This window comes from Saccostrea cucullata, unplaced genomic scaffold (assembly GCF_032062105.1).
Source record: "Saccostrea cucullata isolate Sc308-1 unplaced genomic scaffold, CSIRO_AGI_Scuc_v1 ctg3136, whole genome shotgun sequence".
NCBI classification, from domain to species: domain Eukaryota; kingdom Metazoa; phylum Mollusca; class Bivalvia; order Ostreida; family Ostreidae; genus Saccostrea; species Saccostrea cuccullata.
Window position 1 is genome coordinate 53,331 of NW_026938289.1, and position 7,109 is coordinate 60,439.

A 7,109-nucleotide genomic window follows, 5' to 3' on the forward strand; every position below is an offset into this window, starting at 1 on the left:
CTGGGCAAGATGACAAGTATCATTTTTAACCATCAGCCTTCCTTCACTTAAACGATTAATCCAATAATTAATTGAATCTATAGGAACTAGTTTATCTCAATGAACTGTCTAGAAATTATTATATGATACTGTATAGGGATTTCTTAAATATACAATCAATTGTACATGTACAGTCGTTTGTTGAACGAGTTCGACTACATGTAAGACAACCATTTTTCGTCACAAGTGACCTAAATAGTGACGTCATTTTCACATTGTGGCGTATCAAACAAGGAGAGAAACCTTTATTATGCATATGCTATTTATAGAACTTGTGTATGGCTATGTGTGTACTGAATTTCATTCTAATCTGAATTTCTTTTGATTTTCTAGATATAGAGATAGTTTGCGACATTTTTGATCACCCCTCGTATTTGATGGTTTTAGATATGCAAATTTTCAATATTTTATAATTTTGTGTAAGAGTGTTTCAAATAAACGACTACTTTTAGGTCTATTCTGAAATTAGATCGCAATGATGCAAGTTCAGCAACCTTGATAGAAATTTCACCTTTGTATGGTCGGCTTTTGTTGATTTTAGTGCTAAAAGATGGATGGACAACTGAGAGTAAAACGGATAATGGAAACAAAGGTAAAACTAAATTTATATATATTGCTATATTATTATTATATACTGAGTAATTCAAACATAAACAATATTATATTTTTATACTTGATTCAAGGCTTTGAAACGGATATTGAAAATTTCATCTAACAAATATAAACTAAATTTAAATTTGTACCTAACTGAGTCAAGGGCTCGAGTGAGCTTTTCTGGTCGAAATATGTTCGTTATCTGTCCTCGTTGTCGTTGTTGTCGTCGTCGTCATTGTAAATTTCAAATTTTATCTTCTTCTCAAGAACCACTAGTGTCGATTTAAATTTGTTGAAATCATCCCCCCGGGTATATAGAAACCATAAAATAGAGACATGGTCATGAAATATAACAAAGAAATATAAAGAATAAATCAATACAAAAAAGCTTGTAACTAATTTAAAATTATTCTGAAGAAGTGTATATTAAATTTTGATCACCCCCCCCCCCCCGACAACCAATGTTTAAGTGTCTTTTCTGCTGGAAGCCAAGGTTACGCAACTCAAATCTAAATGAAGCTTCCAGAATATATCCTGATAATCTATCATCAGCTGTCTGGAATGATGCTTCTCAAAGATTTGAATCTAGCAGTTGATCTCTGATTCATAAGATTTTCTGTGGACTTTCATCAGCTTTATATGGTTATTCCTTATAAGAACAGCACAATTTTTTTACTAAAATTTTTAGAATTGCTATTTAAATGAGCAACACTTTCCAGAAACTATAAGACATAAAGACTTAGTTTAAGACTTTAATTTCTAATTTGAACCAGAGTATTTTATAGCGATTCTGAAAGTCTGACCTCCATGCAGTACAAATAATATGAATTTAGCACTTTATAATCAAGAGACAAAACAAAATTCAATAGGGAGTGTGGTATATATGCACTTTAAAATTTCAATAATTATAAGAGTCATATAGACATGAAATCATTGTTCTCCTTAACATTGATGCACTATTAACGTAGAAATTATGTAAAAAAAATATTTTTTTCATAAGGCAATGACAAGTTACTATCAAATAAATATCGGCTGTATAAATTCATTGTTTAAACAAAACAGGTTTACCTTCATGTTTCTAAATCCACCTTACCCGTTACGAAGATATCTACTGAAAAGTAATTTTAAAATTCAAAGTAATTTATTTCACTTTTCCATTGTATTGTTTCCTTTTGTATTTGAATAAAACATTGGATTTTTGTAATGTATTACAAACCTATACACCCCCCTTTTTTTTAACACAACACAAAGACAAAATTCAACACACCAACACATTCTCATAAATCTGTGTAATAAATTTAAGTCGTAAACTGTTTCAATTCATTAAAAATTAAACTTTGAAGAAATGATCTAAAATATGAGAGAATTTAGGAATTAGATAACAATTGTTTTCTTTAGTAAACTTGAGTGAACACCATGAACACTGTAACTATGTGAAAACCTTGATTAACTATAGTGAACACTTTGACACTTTAATTTACTACAGTGAACACTTTGACACTTTACTATAGCGACAACTATGAAAACTTTGATTTACCATGATGGTGATCAATATGAATCCTTTGATTTACTATCGAAAAAAAAAATGATTTACAAAAGTAACTTTGACACTATAGTGAACACTTTGAAAACTTTGATTTCCTATGGTGATAACTTTGACACTTTGATTTACTATTATAATAGTTTACTAGAATTAAATAAGGTAGTTTATAGTTAACCATAGTATTTTTGTTAGGGCAGGTTTAAACTAAGTCGTAATATGTCTTTATTTTATTTTTTTTATCAAGGAGTGTGGGTTCAGTTCACAAGCATGAGTGCATACCATGTTTCTTTTGACGCAAAAAAACTCAACTCCAATAAAACAACGTTAGCTTGCAATAGTATAAATTCTATGAAATATTTACTCGTCTATTTCAGAGGATAATGTTCAAGACAACACTTTACATTTTATACTCACTCCTTTAACTGTTGTCGTATGTGGGGTTGGTGGTTGTTTCGCATTTGTTTTTGTTAAGAAGCGAAAACAACGACATCAATTGAACAGGTATGTAAATTAAAAAGAAGAATTGTATTTTATTTGCACAAACTAAGTAATGCATGCAATGATCTACCTCCCCTTTCGAAAACTATTGTCAACCGAGGCAAAGCAATAAATATCAATAGTTTCTTTTTTTTTTTTTTTTTTTTTTTTTGGTTGTTGGTTTAGGGGAGGGTCCACTTTTACACTCAACTACATGCAATATCTATATACCGGTAATGTAAGAAGGCTATTACTACGAGTTACATGTGAAAATAAAACCATGCTAGGATAAATATCATACTCAACTCAATACTTTGAACAGTAGTATGCTGTATTTCATATTGTTTTATTTTTATTGCTAAAAAACCTATATTTTTAAATTCAAATTATTAGTTATTTGTGTGAGAGAAAAATGTAATTACCAATTGATTTCGTTTGCCTTATATATCTTGATATGAAATATATGGAGATAACGAACAGTATTCAAGATCAAAGTCCATAAAACAATACAAAAAAAGGAGCAGAGCAAATAAGGACCTCGAAAACATCAAATGTTGGATCAGGTACCATGGATTTTATTGATATTTTAAATCTTTTTAGTCCTCCACAGGAATTGACTGAAAATGATCCCTATGTGTATCGTGAGCTTTCAGAGGCAACTTTTACAAGAATAGGTATCAACACTTCTACAAAAGAGGTTATTCCAAGATTATACGGACATGGTGAAGCAAATAATTCAGTCCCCTCGGAAATTGGTCTTCAAAGGGTTACAGAAATAAAATCAAGTTTCTCCTATGCCTATACCACAAACGAGAGTGGGTTGTTAAATGTTTCAAGAACAGTGAGTATAAGGGCGCCGTTGGATGATGACTGAAGATAACAAATGTTAATTGATCATTTCTCAAAATATATAAATATAAATCATTAATGTTTGTAAAAATAAATAAATGCTTGTGATTTTTATACAAGAAATTTACATTCTTATCCTATAATTCTTCCTTTGTTATCATGTGCAAATTGTTTCAACTATTTTATATTTCAACATTTTTAGAAACGAATGCATTTTTATTTTGTCGAAACCAAGATTTGTGCAATATTTTCAAATAAACATTTTTTGGATTCAAATGTGCATTTGCCGCAGGCTCAAGTGAGCTTTTCTGATCACATTTTGTCCGTCGTCCGTCCGTCTGTCTGTCCGTCCGTCTGTCCGTCTGTCTGTCCGTCTGTAAACTTTTCACATTTTCGACTTCTTCTCAAGAACCACTGGGCCAATTTTGACCAGACTTGGTACAAAGCATCATTGGGTAAAAGGGGAATTTAAATTGTTAAAATAAAGAGGCAAGTTCCCTCACAAGGGGAGATAATCAAGAAAAGATAAAAATAGGGTGGGGTCATTAAAAAATCTTCTTCTCAAGAACCACTGGGCCACAAAAGCTGAAAATAATGTGGAAGCATCCTGGGGTAGTGTAGATTCTAAATTGTTTAACTCATGACCCCCGGGGGAAGGGCGGGGCCACAATGGGGAATCAAAGTTTTACATAGAAATATATAGGAAAATTTTTTGAAAATCTTCTTTTCAAAAACCACTGGGCCAGAAAAGCTGAAACTTATTTGAAAGCATCCTGGGGTAGTGTAAATTCTAAATTGTTCAAGTCATGACCCCCGGGGGAAGGGCGGGGCCACAATGGGGAATCAAAGTTTTACATAGGTATATGTTGGAAAAATCTTTGAAAATCTTCTTCTCGAGAACCACTGGGCCACAAAAGCTGAAACTAATGTGGAAGCATCCTGAGGTAGTGTAAATTCTTAATTGTTCAAATCATGACCACCGGGGGAAGGGCGGGACCACAATGGGGAATCAAAGTTTTACATAGAAATATATAGGAAAAATTTTTGAAAATCTTCTTCTCAAGAACCACTGGGTCAGAAAAGCTGAAACTTATTTGGAAGCATCCTGGGGTAGTGTAGATTCTAAATTGTTCAAATCATGAACTTCGGGGGAAGGGCGGGGCCACAACGGAGAATCAAAGTTTTACATAGATATATATAGGAAAAATCTTTGAAAATCTTCTTCTCAAGAACCACTGGGCCAGAAAAGCTGAAACTTATTTGCTCATGGAAGGATCCTGGGGTAATGTAGATTTCAAAATGTCTAAATTATGATCAGTGGGGTAGGGTGGGGATTCATTATGTATTACAAGGAGGAAATCTGGTAAAGAGCAGAATGGTCAAAGCTTCTCAGGTGAGCGAAGTGGCGCATGGGCCTCTTGTTTTTCTGTATATTCTGGGTGTTAATTTGTTTTTGTTTTCTTGCAATACCACTTAATTTTGTTCATTTTTGTTGCTCTTGTAATTGTATTTTCTGTACATTTGGGAAAATATTCGGTGTAATTAAAAAAGAATAGCTTATACACATATGAGTTAACGTACTAGTTTATTTAAAGATTACACAATATCTATTCTCCTTTAACTGAAGTATATTCTAAAACCTACCTAAATAGTTTTGAAAAGTACATAATGCATTATAATGATAAATTCTATTATATCTCTAATTGTACTTACTGTAAGACAAAATTAATATATTCTGATTCAAATCTAATTTATTTAGAAAAGAAAACAACTGTTTATCAATTTAATTTTAAATATAATAAAATTGCTTTAAACAAACTTTTAATCGCAACGATTTTATTTCGCGATTTACCGGGGGTAAACTAATTCGCGACGATTAATTTTCACGATCAAGCCTATTTTGGATCTGTTGTTATATAGGGAAATAAACTTTAAGGATTTGTTCGCAGCCAGAAATATTCGAAAGGACGGAGCTCTCGAGAACCTCCCAAACATTTCTAGCACGCGAATTAAAGTTTGTTTACAGTAGTTGTTCATTTGGCAAATTAAAGTCAACATCAATATCATAGTCATTTTGTAAAAGAAAAGGTTAATTTTAGTGGCATCTCAGTATTATTTATTTTTGTTGATGAAAACTCAGACATCATAATCAATTATAAAAGTTTTACAATCCAACAGAACTACATTTATCTTTCTGTTAATGCTGAAAACATTGAATAAAGGGAGAAAAACAAATATCTCCTACATTTTCAGAATAGTTTCTCTTTGATCAGTAAGGGTCTGAGAACGACATCGAAATTTTTTTTTGCTTTTTAGCTCACCTGAGCCGAAGGCTCAAGTGACCTTTAATGATCACATTTTGTCCGGCGTCCGTCAGTCTGTCTGTCCGTCTGACCGTCTGTCTGTCTGTAAACTTTTCACATTTTCGAGTTCTTTTCAAGAATCGCTGTGCCACTTTTAACCAAACTTGCCACAAAGCATTTTTGGGTGAAGGGGATTCAAGTGTGTTCTAATGAAGGGCCACGCTCTCATACAAGGGGAAATAATTGGGAATATATAAAAATTTAATGGTACATATACGTTTTAAAAAATCTTCTCAAGAACCACTGTGCCAGGAAAAATCAAACTTATGGGTAACATCCTCAGGTAGTGAAGATTTAAATTTGTTCAAATCATGACCCCCGGGGGTAGGGTGGGGCCATAATGACCGACCAAAGTTTTATATAGAAATATATATGAAAATTCTTTTTAAAATCTTCTTATAAAGAATAACAAAGCCGTAATTGGTCATATTTATATGGAAGCATCGTCAGGTAGTGTAGATTCAAGTTTGTTCAAATCTTGACCCCGGGGGTAGGGCTGGGCCACAATGGCTAATCAAAGTTTTATAAAGAAATATATAGGAAAATTCTTTAAAAATATTCTCCTCAAGAATATAGCAAAGCCATGATTTGTCTTGGAACTAATTTTGGATTTAAACTTTTCAATAATGAACCAATTTCTACTTTTTCCTAACCACAGGGCTCAGGTGAGCGATGTGGCCCATGGTCCTCTTGTTTTGTTTATTGTGTTGTTTTTATAATTAAAGAAGAACAAAACAATATTTATATCGTGAATGCACAAATCATGATATAGAACATTAATCGAAATGCTATGTAGCCAATTTTACATAACGAGAACTTAGGCAATATAACATAAGATTTTCAAAAAAATATACTGCGCTTCAAATATTGATTTATATGAAATGAAATAAATATTAAGGGATGATCTTTTGTGTCTTACTTTTTACGGAGTTTAAACGGCTTAATGATAAAAAAATAATCATGGTTTGAGTATGGTACTCATAACCACAATCAAGTCCCAAATATTATTTTCCTTTTGTGAGTGATATATCGGGATCGTAGTATTCGTCATTATGACGCTTTATTACTAACGTTAAATTCGACGTCACGTCAAACGTTCAGATGAAATCGCAAGAGTTATCTCCCACAGTGTGTTGTACGTCTTTAAACAGAAACAATGGGTCGAAATTTGAGGGAGAGAGGACCTTGAGAACGATCTGAGACAGAGATATCACGACCCTTAGGAAGGCACTTTTACAACTAGT

At 32.5% G+C, this 7,109-nt stretch overlaps 1 long non-coding RNA gene across 1 annotated transcript; it reads left to right on the forward strand.

Annotated features, from left to right (window-relative positions):
- Positions 1–495: 495 nt before the first annotated feature.
- Positions 496–3,523, forward strand: LOC134249910 (uncharacterized). Its single transcript, XR_009988394.1, has 3 exons — positions 496–631; positions 2,551–2,677; positions 3,254–3,523. It is a non-coding gene; the product is annotated as an uncharacterized LOC134249910 (long non-coding RNA).
- The last annotated feature ends 3,586 nt before the right edge of the window (positions 3,524–7,109 follow it).